Below are 14,872 nucleotides of genomic sequence, written 5' to 3'. Positions count from 1 at the left end.
TGTCCAAAATTGTAGTCAATATATGTAGTAGAATGATTTTTGGCATTTAAGTTTGAAGCGTAATTTTTACGTGCTTAGTGAACGCTATTATTAATACTAAGTTACTCTGTTTGCAAGAAGTGCAAAATGTACTGGCTTGTCGTCATCGAGAGAAAGGTCTGCTTGAAGGTGGGTTAGATCCACGGATTGCCGCTTATATCACAGATGCGGGATTAGATGGGCTACTTCGGGTCCCAAATATAGACCTTGACCATGCATTGATCACAATGTTGGTGGAGAGATGGCGGCCAAAGATGCACTCATTCCACTTGCCCCACGGTGAGATGACCATCACGCTACAAGACATGGAGGTTATAATGGGAGTATCTGTAGATGGCTTGCCAGTGGTGGGATTTACCAGTATGGATGATTGGGGCGACCTTTGCGCCGAAGTGCTAGGGCGTAAGTTGCTGAACAGACAAGTCGGTGCTAGTAAGAACACTACAGTGATGGAAGGGCCGAGGGTAAAAGCCAAATGGCTCGAGGAGCGGTCTAGCAACCCTTTCCCGGCTGACGCCACTGAGGTGCTTGTGTAGTAGTATGCTCAGTTTTACATACTAGAGATGTTGGGTGGTATGTTGTTTATGGACAAGTCTAGCGAACGACACTCAATTATGTATCTGCAATTTTTCAATCCAATCAGCAACGGAAAGAATTATTGTAACGCCCCAAAATCATAAGCAATAAAAGTCTATTTAATCTGAATAATCCATAAGAAATATTAAATAAAAGAAACTATCAACCTTGAATCTGATTACAAAAGTCAGAGCTCTAATTCACCAAATACAAAACATCCACAAAATAATTCTCCAATACAAAGTTTAATGCCATAAAATAATAATAAAATCCTCAGTTCCACAAAAACAGTTTGTAACTTCTGTCTCCCAAGAATCTCTACTCCAATAATCCACCTAATGTATCTGTAATGGGAAATAAAGGGGGGTGAGATAACTCAATAAGTGGAATTCACTAACATTGGGGTGTGGGGAACAAACCTTTCAAATAAATAGTTCTTTCAACAGATTCACATCTTATAACTCACCAATATTTTGTCATCAACTATTTCATGTAAAAGAAAATAATATCTTTATATTGTGAGCCATCATAATATATAGATATATTGATACCATCACATAAATAATTCCCTAGGCTTTTCTCGTGGTCAACGTTTACGCCCCGTTGACAGGGTTGTGCTGTCCCCTTTTTGGGACTGGAACCTCCTTTCATCCTATTTCTCAAGGATGGCTCCTTTGGAACCTAAAGGTACACTCCCTTGCTAAGGAGCTTCCTTTTGGATCCTCAATAGTATGCTCCCTTACTAAGGAGCTATCAAATGTGCACTGTCCCCTTTTGGGACCGTCCCTTGCTAAGGACTAGCTGCAGCATGATTGTCCCTTGCTAAGGACTAAATATCATATTGAGCTTCTAATCACGACTTGCCATAGTTTTTCAAAACATATTCAATATGCTCACAAAATAATCCATTCATACTTCTCAAAATATAAAGACATATTCACACATACAAGTTTAAATAAAATTAGGTTGTCCCACAAGTTTTTCATAAAACGAATAGCCAATGTGCACATCAAACATTTGTAAAATATTCATTTATATATAGAATATCAACATATTCTTTCATATAAAATAGTTTAATAATTAACACTGTTTTGGGAAAACCCCCAAAATTAGTAAACACCATTTACCTCTTAGTTGCAAAAATAAAGGAAATCAACCTCCCTTGAATCACAACAATTCAGTAGAATTAGAACCTAGCAATACCAAAAATAGGTTCATCAATACACAACTTCCCACGTCAAAATTTATTTTCTCACTTAAACGGTTTTATCCTAAACAATATTAATATATCCAAAATTCACCATTTAATCACTTAACTATCCAATTCACTTCCAGCTTTGATCAGATTTTTGGACTTACAATTACCGCTGCATAATCGTATCTTTTGGCTCTACCTAATCAGATTTTGGCTTAAAATCATTGCTGCATAATCAGATTTTTGGGCTTAAAAAGTTACTGCATACTCAGTGGCTTAGAGATGATAAATTAGTATCACTAGATGCAAAGGTAGGTATCAAATAGCCTAAGGCAGCCCTTTTCCATTAATATAATCCATGCATGACTTTAATGCGGCAGAAAGATGGACATGTGATAACCTATAATATACATTAATCTATCCATCCAATTGCCTAGTATTCCCTTGATGCGTTGGACTAGGATTTAGCCAAACAAAAGGGCGTGGATGCAGGTCAAATTAACGGTGAGTACAATGAGAATATAAACTATTATATAACCCACAAAGCACCCTTGTTCTAATAAAATAATCCTAGCTTTAGATCCATAACGGCAGCCCCTATTTTTTCTCTATTTGGTACGCCAATAACAGATGCTAAAAGTGGGAACAAAAGCTAGCCATGAGTATAAACTATCCTAAGTTTAGAGGAGCAAAGAATCGTACCTGAAGTCTCCACCCACAGCCACAGTGAAGAGAATCAACATTCAATAGTCGGCTGAAGCAAAAGAAATCCCATCAGCAAAAACACGTGAGACCTAAGAGGAAAAAGGGCTAGGGTTTTCAAGGCCCATATATTTACTTATGCCACCTCACTTTGGGCTTCAGATCCCTTAGTATTTATCATATTTTTAATACCTTGGGCCCAATACTAATTTATTTCATTTAATTATAGGCCTCCTTTAAAAATTTACGTATAATAATTTAATTGGTAACAAAATTTATGGGGTGTTACAATTATAGTTGGGGTAGTGTAGCACTAAGTTGGCTATATAGACACCTCTGTAAGGCATCAGAGCCAAGCAAACTGGCAGTGCCATGCTATTGGTGCAATTGTGGGCATAAGCGAGGTTTCCACACATATGTCCTATGATGAGGCATCCACACTAGGCACTGCCCCCAGGTCCACTTGCTATCAGGTATGTAGGATCTTAGATAGTTACCGTTTTACATTTTCGCATTGACTTTTTCGCATGGGAATTATGTAAGTAACTAATATGAAGGTTATGTCTGTGTTGTTTGCTAGATGGAAAGGGGCTAAGATAACAACTGAACATCCAATGCACGTCCTACGCGCCTATCTTGTGTCGCTTGCTTCGCTACGGCCAAATCAGGTATCGTGCCTTACAAGTGGGAACCACTTTGGCATGTAGTTGTTGTACTTACAATTCGCTTTGGAATGAATAAACATTTTTTTATTTTAGAGTTAAACATTGTTGCCATGTATTGTTCACAATCGTTGCACATTTTTTCTAATTATATTGTTAATATGGTTGTTTGCATATGTTGGATCATTGCAAATTATCTGGGAGCCATACATAAATTATTTGGGTTCCCTGCCTGCATATTGTACGGCAGGCCAACACATATGGAGGTCTATCATGTCATTCATACATTTTTGGGTGGTTGAAGACCACCACCCCGAACGTGTTCTCCGACAGTTTGGGATGAAACAAGGCACACCAGTCGATGTCGATACTTCAACTGAACTTCACAAGATAACACTCCAGGGCAAGCAGGATAAAAACTGGGCTCAAGAACATGCCACACATATTACTAAATGGGCTATGCACGCCACAATTGTCGATGCACCGCCCTTTCATGGGGAGATGAGCTACAATGACGAGTATATGGTGTGGTTTCGTCCCCGCACTCTTTGCCATATTACAAAAGAGACCTCATACTGGGACACTTTGGTAAGTTTACAAAGACTGTTCTATTATAAATGTACCTCACTTCGCATAGTTTAGCTCAACCTACTAACAATACTCTTATATACTTGTGATAGGTTGAATCACAGTTGAGGATTATGGTGAAGTGCGAACCAGGGTCTGAGGATCTACACTGACTGTATTAATGCCTTGCAATCTGTTGAAGAGCTCAGTCGGTTAACCTTGGACGATGCACGTGCTGTGGGCAACACAAGTGAACCGGCTGTAGAGCGTGGTCGGCAAGCAGGTGGACGTCAAGGGCATGGAGGCCATCAATCTAGTCAGCGTCCCACATCTGGTCGGCGTCACACACCCGTGCATGACCACACCATGAAGGAGGTAAGTCAGACAGCAAATGAGATGTGTTTGGACACTAGTAATGAGATGTGTTTGGACACTAGTTATGACATGAGTTCCATGGCACACGATGATGTGGGTCCATCCCATACGTTTGCCCATGGGGACACATCTCGGTCCCCATCCACATCCTCTACTACATCTCCATTGCCCACCACCCATACGTCTCCCCCACCGACTACCCGCACTACCCCCGCAGATGTACGTGGTAGAGATGAGATGAGATTCATGCTCACCCTTGGTGTTGTCCCTCCTGAGTTTGTGCATATCGAGTTCATCCAGACAGAGATACCCCCCCCCCCCAACCAGAGGCTTCACACATTAAGGATCGGCCACAAAGGCCGCAACAGACACAGACCCAGACACATCCTCCTGACTGTAGAACTGGACATGGTACTATACTTCGATTTAATACCGATTACATATACATCTCTTTATAGTTAAATGATTTGCATAATAGTATTTGCTTGTGTTCTTTTTAGACAAGGTAAGACCAGTCAAGGAACCAATGAGAAGACGAAAACGGGGATGATTTTCGATGGTCAATTGGCATGGGTGAACCAAAAAGGTGAGACTAGTCAAAGCTTTTAGAATTCAACTTAGTGAAATTGTACCGTCATTATTAGCTCTCACACTTTATATTATTCATACTATTAATTGTGCCATTGTTATCTTTGAGATGATGTATGGTTTTGTATCTTTTTGCATATACATACATGCATGTGTGTGTATGGTGTTTATATGTAGAACACTACACATCTCACATATGTACTTCCATTTTCTTTATTATCAATAGTTTTTCTATTCCTCATCTGCCACATGATGAATCTATTATGTTTTTGCAAATAGGCGAGCATGCCAAAGCAGTATCTTCCACTTCTAGGCCAACCAATTGCTTTGTATAGGTAAATGGAAACAACTCAATTTCTATATGACTGACCTCAATATTAAGTTTTCAGATTATTTTCTTCGCTCCCAATGATAGTGTTATATTCTTTTTTCCCCTTCTATTTATCAGTTTTGATTGGATTTCCTTTCTTTTATGTGTCTCTGTGATAATAATTGCCTATCTCCTTTGACCCATGTTTTATAAACTTTTGTGTGCATGCCTAAGGTGCTGTTGTCTAAATTTGAATTGTTGTGGTTTTCTTTATTTCTGCTTGGTAGGATGATGATAGGTATTTTATCTTGAACACATTGGTTACGGGAATACTTTTGCAATTCAGTGAATGGATCTGCCCTCCAGCTATCATATGGGAGAAATTTCTAGAATTTATAGAAAATGCACTGCTTGGAAAGGTCTTATTCTTGCACCATTATGTTCCTATAACTTTTAAAAATGCATGGTCTTCAAATGTTGCAACTGTGGATTTGTAAAATATACTGAATTTTTTCTGGTGAGGTATATATAAACAGCATTGATGTTTTGCATTTGGTGGAGGATTTTTTTAAAAAATAATCAAATCCCTCAAACTATTTTATTAGTAAGGCAACATTTCAAACTATTTTCATTTCTAACAATTCGAGTCCAGAGAAGACTCGAATTGTTAGAAACGAAAATAGTTTGAAACGTTGCCTAACTAATAATATAATTTCGGATTTATAGTTATTTTTTAAGAAAATCCTTTGGTGGAGTCTCTAAATCTAAAAAAAACAAATCTTACAGATTGTGTAAACAAATGTGATCAGTTTTCAAATCTTAGTATACTAATGATTACTGATTTCAAATTCAAATGACTTGGCACCATGTATGTCTTATTGATTCCTTATTAAAAATACTAAATTTCATTGTGAAATAATTTGTTTCCTCCCTGTGACATAAACAAATGAAGAGAATGCTTATGCGAGGTCGAGCTGTATATGGTGTCATGTCATTTCAAATCTTAGTACTCAGGTGATAAATAAGCCCCCCATGAGGTCTCCAGTTCAAGTGGAGCTTTACAAGGTAACAATTGTAAATTTCTGAAAATATCCCCTTCTTTCTTTATTTGACCTTTTGATTTCTTGCATTTTTGCTTCTCTTCTTCCTCTGTTCTTTGTTTTAACTTTTTTGAGTTACCTGTCATGTACTTTTTATGCACTCATTCTTTATACTCGTAATTATCAGAAAAACAAAACAAAAGAAAATGGGGGAGAAAGTGTGGGAGCCCGGGAGGGTCTGACATCATAGAAAATGAATGCTTCATTCACTTTATTTTCCTACATCATATGTACAGGTATGTGAGCTAACTGGAGTAGTTGTCATTTAATAGGTCACAGGTGAGGGAGATGAAAAATGTCTCATTGCTACAGCTGAACAGCCACTTTGTGCGTATCATCTGCAAGATTGGATCCACCCTTCTGAGCTACCAATAAGGTTGTAATATCTTCTTGAAGCTTGTTCCTACGGCTAGAAAGGTGGCCTTTTGCTCATAAATATTCAATTTTTCCAGATACGCTGGATATTCCTCTTGCTTCCGTAAAGAGGCTGGTGCACATGGTCGAGATACTTTGGGAATATTCAAAGTTCATCAGTTTGAGAAAGTGCACATGGTCAAGATCTTGAGTTCATCAGTTTGAGAAAGTTCACCATTGGGGAGGGGTGTTGATAGGGGAGGAGATGCAAGTAAGCATTGGTCCCATACATGAACGTAGCAACCCATTTGTAACGCCCCAAAATCATAAGCAATAAAAGTCTATTTAATCTGAATAATCCATAAAAAAAAATATTAAATAAAAGAAACCAGTAATCTAAAATCTCATCACAAATGTCAGAGCTCTAATCCACCAAAGATAAAACATCCTCTAAATAATTCTCCAATACAAAGTTTAATGCCATAAAAATCATAATAAACTCCTCAGTTCCACAAAATAATTCATAACTGTTGTCTTCCATGAGTCTTTACTCCAATAATTCTTCTAATGTATCTGTAAGGGAAAATAAAGCGGGGTGAGATAACTCAATAAGTGGAATTCACTAACATTCGGGGTGTGGGAACAAACCTTTAAAATAAATAATTCTTTCAACAAATTCACAACTTGTAACTCATCAATATTTTGTCATCAAATATTTCATGTAAAAGAAAATAATATCTTTATATTGTGAGCCATCATAATATATATATCATCATATAAACAATTTCCTAGACTTTTCTCTTGGTCAACGTTTACGCCCCGTTGACAGAGTTGTGTTGTCCTCTTTTAGGACTAGAACCTCCTTTCCATCTCTTTTTCTTAAGGAAGGCTCCTTTGGAACCTAAAGGTACACTCCCTTGCTAAGGAACTTCCTTTTTGAATCCTCAATAGTATACTCCCTTGCTAAGGAGCTATTAAATGTGCATTGTCCCCTTTTTTGGAATCGTCCCTTGCTAAGGACTAGCTGCAGTATGATTATTCCTTGCTAAGGACTAAATACCATACTGAGCTTCTAATCACGACTTGCCATAAGTTTTCAAAACATATTCAATATGCTCACAAAATAATCCATTCATAATTCTCAAAAAATATAAGGACATATTCACACATACAGGTTTAAAAAAATTTAGGTTGTCCCACAAGTTTTTCATAAAACGAATAGTTAAATGTGCACATCAAACATTTATAAAATATCAATTTATATATAGAGTATCAACATATTTCTTTGATATAGAATAGTTTAATAATCAACACTGTTTTGGAAAAACCCCCAAAATTAGTAAACTCCACTTACCTCTTAGTTGCAAAAATAAAGGGAATCAACCTCCCTTGAATCACAACAATTCAATAGAATTAGAACCTAGCAACACCAAAAATAGATTCATCAATACATAATTTCCCACTTAAAAATTTATTTTCACACTTAAATGGTTTTATCCTAGACAATATTAATATATCCAAAATCCTCCATTTATTCAATTAACTATCCAATTCACTTTCAGCTTTGATCAGATTTTTGGATTTACAATTACCGCTGCATAATCATATCTTTTGGCTCTACCTAATCAGATTTTGGCTTAAAATCATTGCTGCATAATCAGATTTTTGGGCTTAAAAAGTTGCTGCATACTCAGTGGCTTAGAGATGATAATTAGTATCACTAGAATAATGCAACGGTAGGTATCTAATAACATAATGCAGCCTTTTTCCATTAATATAATCCTAGCTATGCATGAAACTTTAATATGGCAGGAAGGTGGACACGTGATCAACCTAATTTATACCTTAATTTATCAACCCAAAGGTCCATAATTCCCTTGATGCCGCCAAAACACAAAGGAATTGCTGAACACGTATTGGACAAGGATAAGGTGAAAATACATGGCAGATGGGTGGTGATATTTAGTGAGGCCATATACGGTCATATAATGTCCACAAAACACCTTTTTTTCTATCAACATAATCATAGCCTTAGATCCATAACAGCAGCCCCTATTTTATTATTATTATTATTATTTTCTATTAGGTATGCCACTAACAGATTCTTCCTATAAGAGTGGGAACAAAAGCTAGCCATTGAGTATTACAATTTTCCTAAGTTTAGAGCAGAAGAGAGCCGTACCTGTAGTCTCCACTCACAGCCACAGTGAAGCAAAGCAAGGTTCAGTAATGTGATGCGGCTAAAGCAAAAGGAAGCTCCCATCAGTAAAATACACGTGTGACTAAAGAGGAAGAAAGCTAGGGTTTTTAAGGCCCATATATTTACTTATGTCATCTCACCTAGGCTTCATATCTCATAGTATTTATCTTATTTTTAATATCTTAGGCCCAAATCAATTTAATCCATTTAATTGTAGGCCTTCTTTATAATTTACATATTATAATTAAATAGGTATCAAAGTTATGGGGTGTTACACCATTACTTCTTTTCATATACTTGTTTTCGTAAATTTCTTTGCCACTTATTTGTTGATAGAACTGATTTTTTACGTTGATATACATAATATGTATATATGTGAGGCAGTCTTTGATTAATAGTTTCATTTTTTATCAATAGGTCATACCCAGTGAAATAGGATCCTGATTTTATGGGATTTGAGAGAAGTGGTACAAGGGTAGTCTTAGACTCTTAGTGTCTCAGATTTGAACCCATAATATAAACTATAAAGGGCACTTGCTATCGCACTAAGGCTCAACCTCAAATTGTTGTCAAAAAACGACTTGTAGTTTAGCATTTGTTCGGGTCTAAAATTAATATGGCTCTGCAGTTGAAGTGGGTCCAAATGAGATGCAACTTATTATCATGCCTGGCAATGGGCTAGTTTCTCTCAGATTTTTGTACTTATTTCTCCTCATTCTTTATTTCTGGCTTAACTGTGCACTACTTCATATTTAGAAATTATCTGTGCTTTGTTTCCGCATTATGCTATCTAGTTTGACATTGTTTCAACTGTTAATGTGACTTTGAAAATTCAAGGCACAAGCATTGGCCATGGAACTACTGCATTACCTTTGGAAGAATATCTAGTGGAATCATGAGTTACTTGCTTTTATTATGTAAGTATCAAACCATCAGTTTATTCGAAAATGGATGACTAAAGCTTGTTTTTCCTCTCATATCAACATTCCATTCCACTCCTAAGTTTTCGAATTGAGCTATGACTATGTACTTGTTAGAGATATCCTTCAAATGTACTTTATTTATGTTCTCTATCAACTAAGTCTATTTTTAAAATCAAACAAATAATCTCATCATATAATTGTATCTTTTGCTTGCTTGTGTAAAATCTCTTTTGTATCTATCCTTTCTATCAACTCTCGGTGTTTAGAGTTTCCAATGAACTAAGTGCAATGAGTTTACTATAGAAGTCATAGTTGATCAAGAAAATTTCTTAAATATTGCAATTTCTAGTTGTTGGCTAATTAAATTAGATGCCTTGTTTTGTTTCTCCTTTGTTGCTATACTATCACAAAGAACCTCACTACCTGTTTATTTGCTTTACTACGCAGGATCTTCTAACTCCATTATGGTTTTAGATGCCATTTTGAAGCTTAGAGGAGTTCACTTGAGGAAGATGGCACAGCAACTAATGCAAACTGTATGGGGAGGAGACGTTAGGTATGCAGATTCTCTTATTGTTAGTAGGAATGTCAAGTTCTCAAGGGGCTTATGTTAGTGTAGCCATCATAATGTTGTAAGAGGAAACGCATCTTCTGCATTTGATACATGTGATTTACCTTATTTTCTACAATTTAGAACCCAATTGAAGCTCTTGCAATCCTTATCATGGGGAAACATAAAATCAATACACAATAATGCTTAGAATTTCTATTAATACTCTCAGAAATCCGAATAATGGGAAACAAATTTCAAATTTTCTTAATAAAAGTTAAATCTAGGCTAAACTGCACTTTTTGTCCTTATTACCTAATATTTGGTCCAAGTTCAATTTTTGTCCCTCAAATTTAATAGGTTGCACTTTAGTTCATGAAAATTTTAATGTATCAATTTTATGACAATGTTGATGTGGCACATTAAAAGTCAATGTGGGCTTTATAGCAAATTGATAGAAGAAAAAATTGATACCTTTAAATATGTTGAGGACAAAATTGCAACTTTTAAATTTTAGGGATGTCAATCAGGCTTGGGGCCAAAATTTTGGGACAAAAGCCTGAAATCTACCTTATATACATAGTATTTATAATTTGGTTTTGGGTAAAATCTGTACTAGTGGCACTTCCTAGGCATATAAGCCCTTAAAAAAGCTCGAGTGGATTCCTTTCTTGTATGGTTCATCTTTGGATTATACATATGGGGCTTTTTACTGGAAAACATGAGGAAATGAAAATATTCATGATTTAAGGTGTAAATCCTGTCTGGTTTAGCTTTTGGAGGAGTTGAAAAGTGATTTAAGGGGGGTTAAAACTCTTTTAGATGAAATTGCCGAACATTTGGAAATTCTGTAAACAGCTTTAAGGGGATCCTTAAAGCAGAAATTTGGAGCTTTTAGGAAAAAGCTCTACAATTCACTGTTCATACTTTATAAATCCAGAATATGCTCCAAAACTTGTTTTCAATTGAAGGTTCTGCTGCAGATGTCTGCAGATGTGATTTAGATACCCTTTATAGTTTCAGTTTATCTCTCAAGTCCTTGGATTCCAGTTTAAGCTGGACCAAAAGACTTTTTGCATCAATGTTCAGCTGGAACCTTCCTCCACAGTGGACAAACTAAAGTCTCCACACTTCCCAGCACCTAAAATCCTGCCACATTACCTTATATTCATTTCTTTATCAATACAGCAACCTCCAACACGTGAACAGTTGTCATATAGAATATTTTACTATTGCCAGATCAATCATCAGCGTACTACCATCTTAAGTCTTGATTCTTAAATGAATCTGCAATCTTTTGCAACCTGTTTGAGACCTTACTAGTAATCTAAATTTAACATTATCACTTTGCTTTGAAAAAATAAAAACAAAAAATTGTCTTATAATCACAGCCAGTGTGCTACTTAAGTGCTGAGACTACAAGATTTTCGATATGCAAATGTTACACGCGTACCTGTCATTAAGTCTAATAATTGGATACCTCTACTGAAGATCATTCAGAAATTAGACTAATACTCATTGCTTTTTACAGAAAGCATAGGAAAGAATTGCAGGGCTGTGCTTAGCTAGGCTGAAAATCAGCCCAACTTAGCTATAATGATAAGAAAATTCCTATTTATATATTTATTTTGCCCCCTATTAAAGATGTAATTTTATTACTATAATATTAAGAAAAAACAGAGACACCAATATATAAAATAAAATAAAATGAGATGAAATATTTTGAATGTTATAGAATACATCTATTTATGAATCAGCAAGCACCTTGCTAATAAAGCTGGCATGCATACAAGCTCAAGTTATTGCAGCTTAGGACCTGTCGATTAATTTAAATCACTAATTTAATTTCACTTATCCAGCTTCTTTTGAAGTAAATCTACAATATTCTAGCTCACTGGGCCTAAGCTCATCCAATCACATCTCTGGTATACAATTAAACGCCACTGACAGGAAAGATAGGGTTTTCTTTTCTGTTTTTATCTCTAACCACAAAAGAAACAATAGAGTAACATTAAAAATAATTTATGAAATAGCAGTCATAGAAAAGAACTCTCCTTCTTTGTTATTTTAGTAAGTAAAACATTATAAAGTGCAATTAGACGTACTAAGAAGTAAGAAGGGCTGATTGAAATATCTTTTGTTAGCCTTCCTTTCAGTGACACTTGTACTTCCACTGTCATTACTTGATAAAGATAAGCAAGAAATTTATTGTGCTGCACTCTATCCGTCTTCAACTTTTGTTCTGCAGGTATTCTTATTGTATGTAAGAATGCTGTGAAATTTATTATGAAGTTTTATTTCTTGTGTATTCTCTAAGCCTAGGACTGTTCTTTGGGCAGCATGTGATGTCCCTGGAATCAAAAGATTACTTCCAACTCAGTGGAGGGAATTGGACTTTTTCAACAATATTTATGAACTAGTTGTTCCTGTTGTCACAATACAACTAAGATACAACGGTTGGGTCTACAACGGTTACCAAATGTTAACTTTCGGAAGTCATGTTATACGTATTTGATCTATTCATGACACAGAAAGTTGATCCTTAAAAGTGTGATTATAACTAAACTAGAATTTTCAATACCCCAATTTTATCTTCTTTCTTCTTTTATTCAATTGTTATAAAAAGTGGGAAGCGGCATTGAATTACAAAGGTCCTAGCTATACCCAAACATTAACTTGATTACCGAACTCTAAGAAATCTGTTGGCAATGGGACAGGTCAGCTTTGGGTTTTGTTGAAGGTATTTGTCATCTAAAGAGGTGGCTTAAAAATTAATGAGGTAGACATGAAATAGAAAGAGGAGGGACAAAATAGTGAGTGTTTTTTTAAAAGAGAGAAAATAAATGTCAAAATCACCTAATATGTGGTCAATATGTTGCCAAGAAGGATAGAAATCACACAATTTTTTTATCTAGAACTACAAATCCACCTACAAGAAAGAAAGAAAGGAAAACAAAAATATTTGAGGAACAATAAGAAACTATCTAATTAGATTTGCACATGCACCATCACCTGCTTGTACTTTAATTCCTACCATCCAAATATAAATTTTTGGATTCTTTAAATAATGTACTGGTAAGGAATTCCATTAATAACTGTGTTCGGAAATTAAGACCCTGGTTGATAAAATTAACAAATTTTAAACCCAAGTTATTAATTAGATTTATTATGAATAAAACTTGTTAAAACAAGCAAACATCAATATCATGTCAAAATCATGCAGTGGAAAAGTAGATAAGACAAGATATGATAACTTAGGAAAACCAATGAAACAAACTAGTTTCACAATAAAAAACCTGGGTGGAAATTTTCCCAAAAAGCAATCCGTTATAGTAAAGAAAAGTTTCAGATCTAGTACAAAACCTTTGTCCCTAGACTCTACAATCCTCGTAGATGAACTTACAGCAGAAATCTTCTACCGCTTCAGAACCTCTAAACTCTTCAATATATGAACGCCACCCTTTTTGCACGGATCCCAGTACGTGACTAACCAATTATGCACGACTCCTAGTACATGACTAACACACCAACTTGAAGAAGATGTTGGGTGCAAAGTTCTTCACTTCATCAACAATGAAGATCAAGAAGCACTTGGTTGCAAAACCCTAAGGCGCAAAAGACACAGTAGCTTCTTTCAAAAATAATAAGGCATCAGTCACATTTTGCATGTGTTCTCCTTGTATTCTATTATGTGATGGCCTCTAAAATAAGCCTTATATATGTCTAGGGTTGTGAGAAAAGAAACCCTACACATACATGTCAACATGGGCCGAAAATCAGATCTGAAAATCTGAATTCTCGTAACCTCGATAGATACCTCAATAAATAGTATCTGTCGAGCCTTATTAAACCTCGATAGATAGCTATCTGTCGAGCAGCTGTTGAGCTATCTATCCGTAGGTGTCGAGCTATTTGTCCAGTTTTAGTGAATAGCTTTTCTTCACTTGTTTCTTGATCCAATCTTCATGGCTTTAATACTACACTTGAACAACATGTTTTTTGAAGTATTAAATACATCCTAGATCTACCCAAATACAAGTAAAGTGCGTTTTGTCAAAGGATTAGCCAATTACATAAAATATGTCCTTAACAAACCGGCCGTTTTGATCCTTTAGAACAACTCGATGAATTTAGTAGATCTTTTTAGGAGGCCCCAATAACCATAAATAGAACCTATCCCATTTTTACTATACGATGGTTGGCTGTTCATGAATTAGCTATACCTACCGTTTCTTTATTGGGGTCAATATCAGCAATGCAATTCATACAACGATAAACCTAATTCAAATTATAGATCTATCTTTATTATCAAACCTGAAAGAACAAAGTGTTGAATTGAATCGTACTAGTCTCTACTTACTCATTTTTGTACTTGTTGTTTTATTTTCGAATTATTTCTTCAATAAAGAGAAGCAAAGAGAATAGTAAAATAATATTCAAAATTCTATCATAGCCAAGCCATACTTAAGTTTAGTGGACTCGGGTACAACTAACACAATACTCGAGTCCATTAAGCTCGAGTAGCAATCTGGATGATGCAACCCATATTCCGTTATACCCAAGCCATACTCGAGTACCTCTACAGTACTCAAGTTCTAGAAACTCGAGTATGAATCTGGATGATTTTCAGCTTTCTACTTATTATACTCGAGCCATACTCGAGTTTAGTGGACTCAGATACTTCTAACACAGTACTCGACCTAGAAACTCGAGTACCAAGTGGCATACTTA

The 14,872-nt window shown here is 35.7% G+C and overlaps 1 long non-coding RNA gene across 1 annotated transcript; it reads left to right on the top strand.

The window, feature by feature from the left end:
- The first annotated feature begins 8,548 nt into the window (after positions 1-8,548).
- On the top strand, positions 8,549-12,712 carry LOC115979743. Its single transcript, XR_004089181.1, has 3 exons — positions 8,549-9,585; positions 10,039-10,147; positions 12,481-12,712. It is a non-coding gene; the product is annotated as an uncharacterized LOC115979743 (long non-coding RNA).
- Positions 12,713-14,872: the final 2,160 nt, after the last annotated feature.

The sequence above is a fragment of the Quercus lobata genome, chromosome 3 (genome assembly GCF_001633185.2).
Source record: "Quercus lobata isolate SW786 chromosome 3, ValleyOak3.0 Primary Assembly, whole genome shotgun sequence".
Taxonomy (NCBI): Eukaryota; Viridiplantae; Streptophyta; class Magnoliopsida; order Fagales; family Fagaceae; genus Quercus; species Quercus lobata.
Note: the sequence above shows the minus strand (reverse complement) of the source record. Positions and strands in the feature narration are given on the sequence as shown.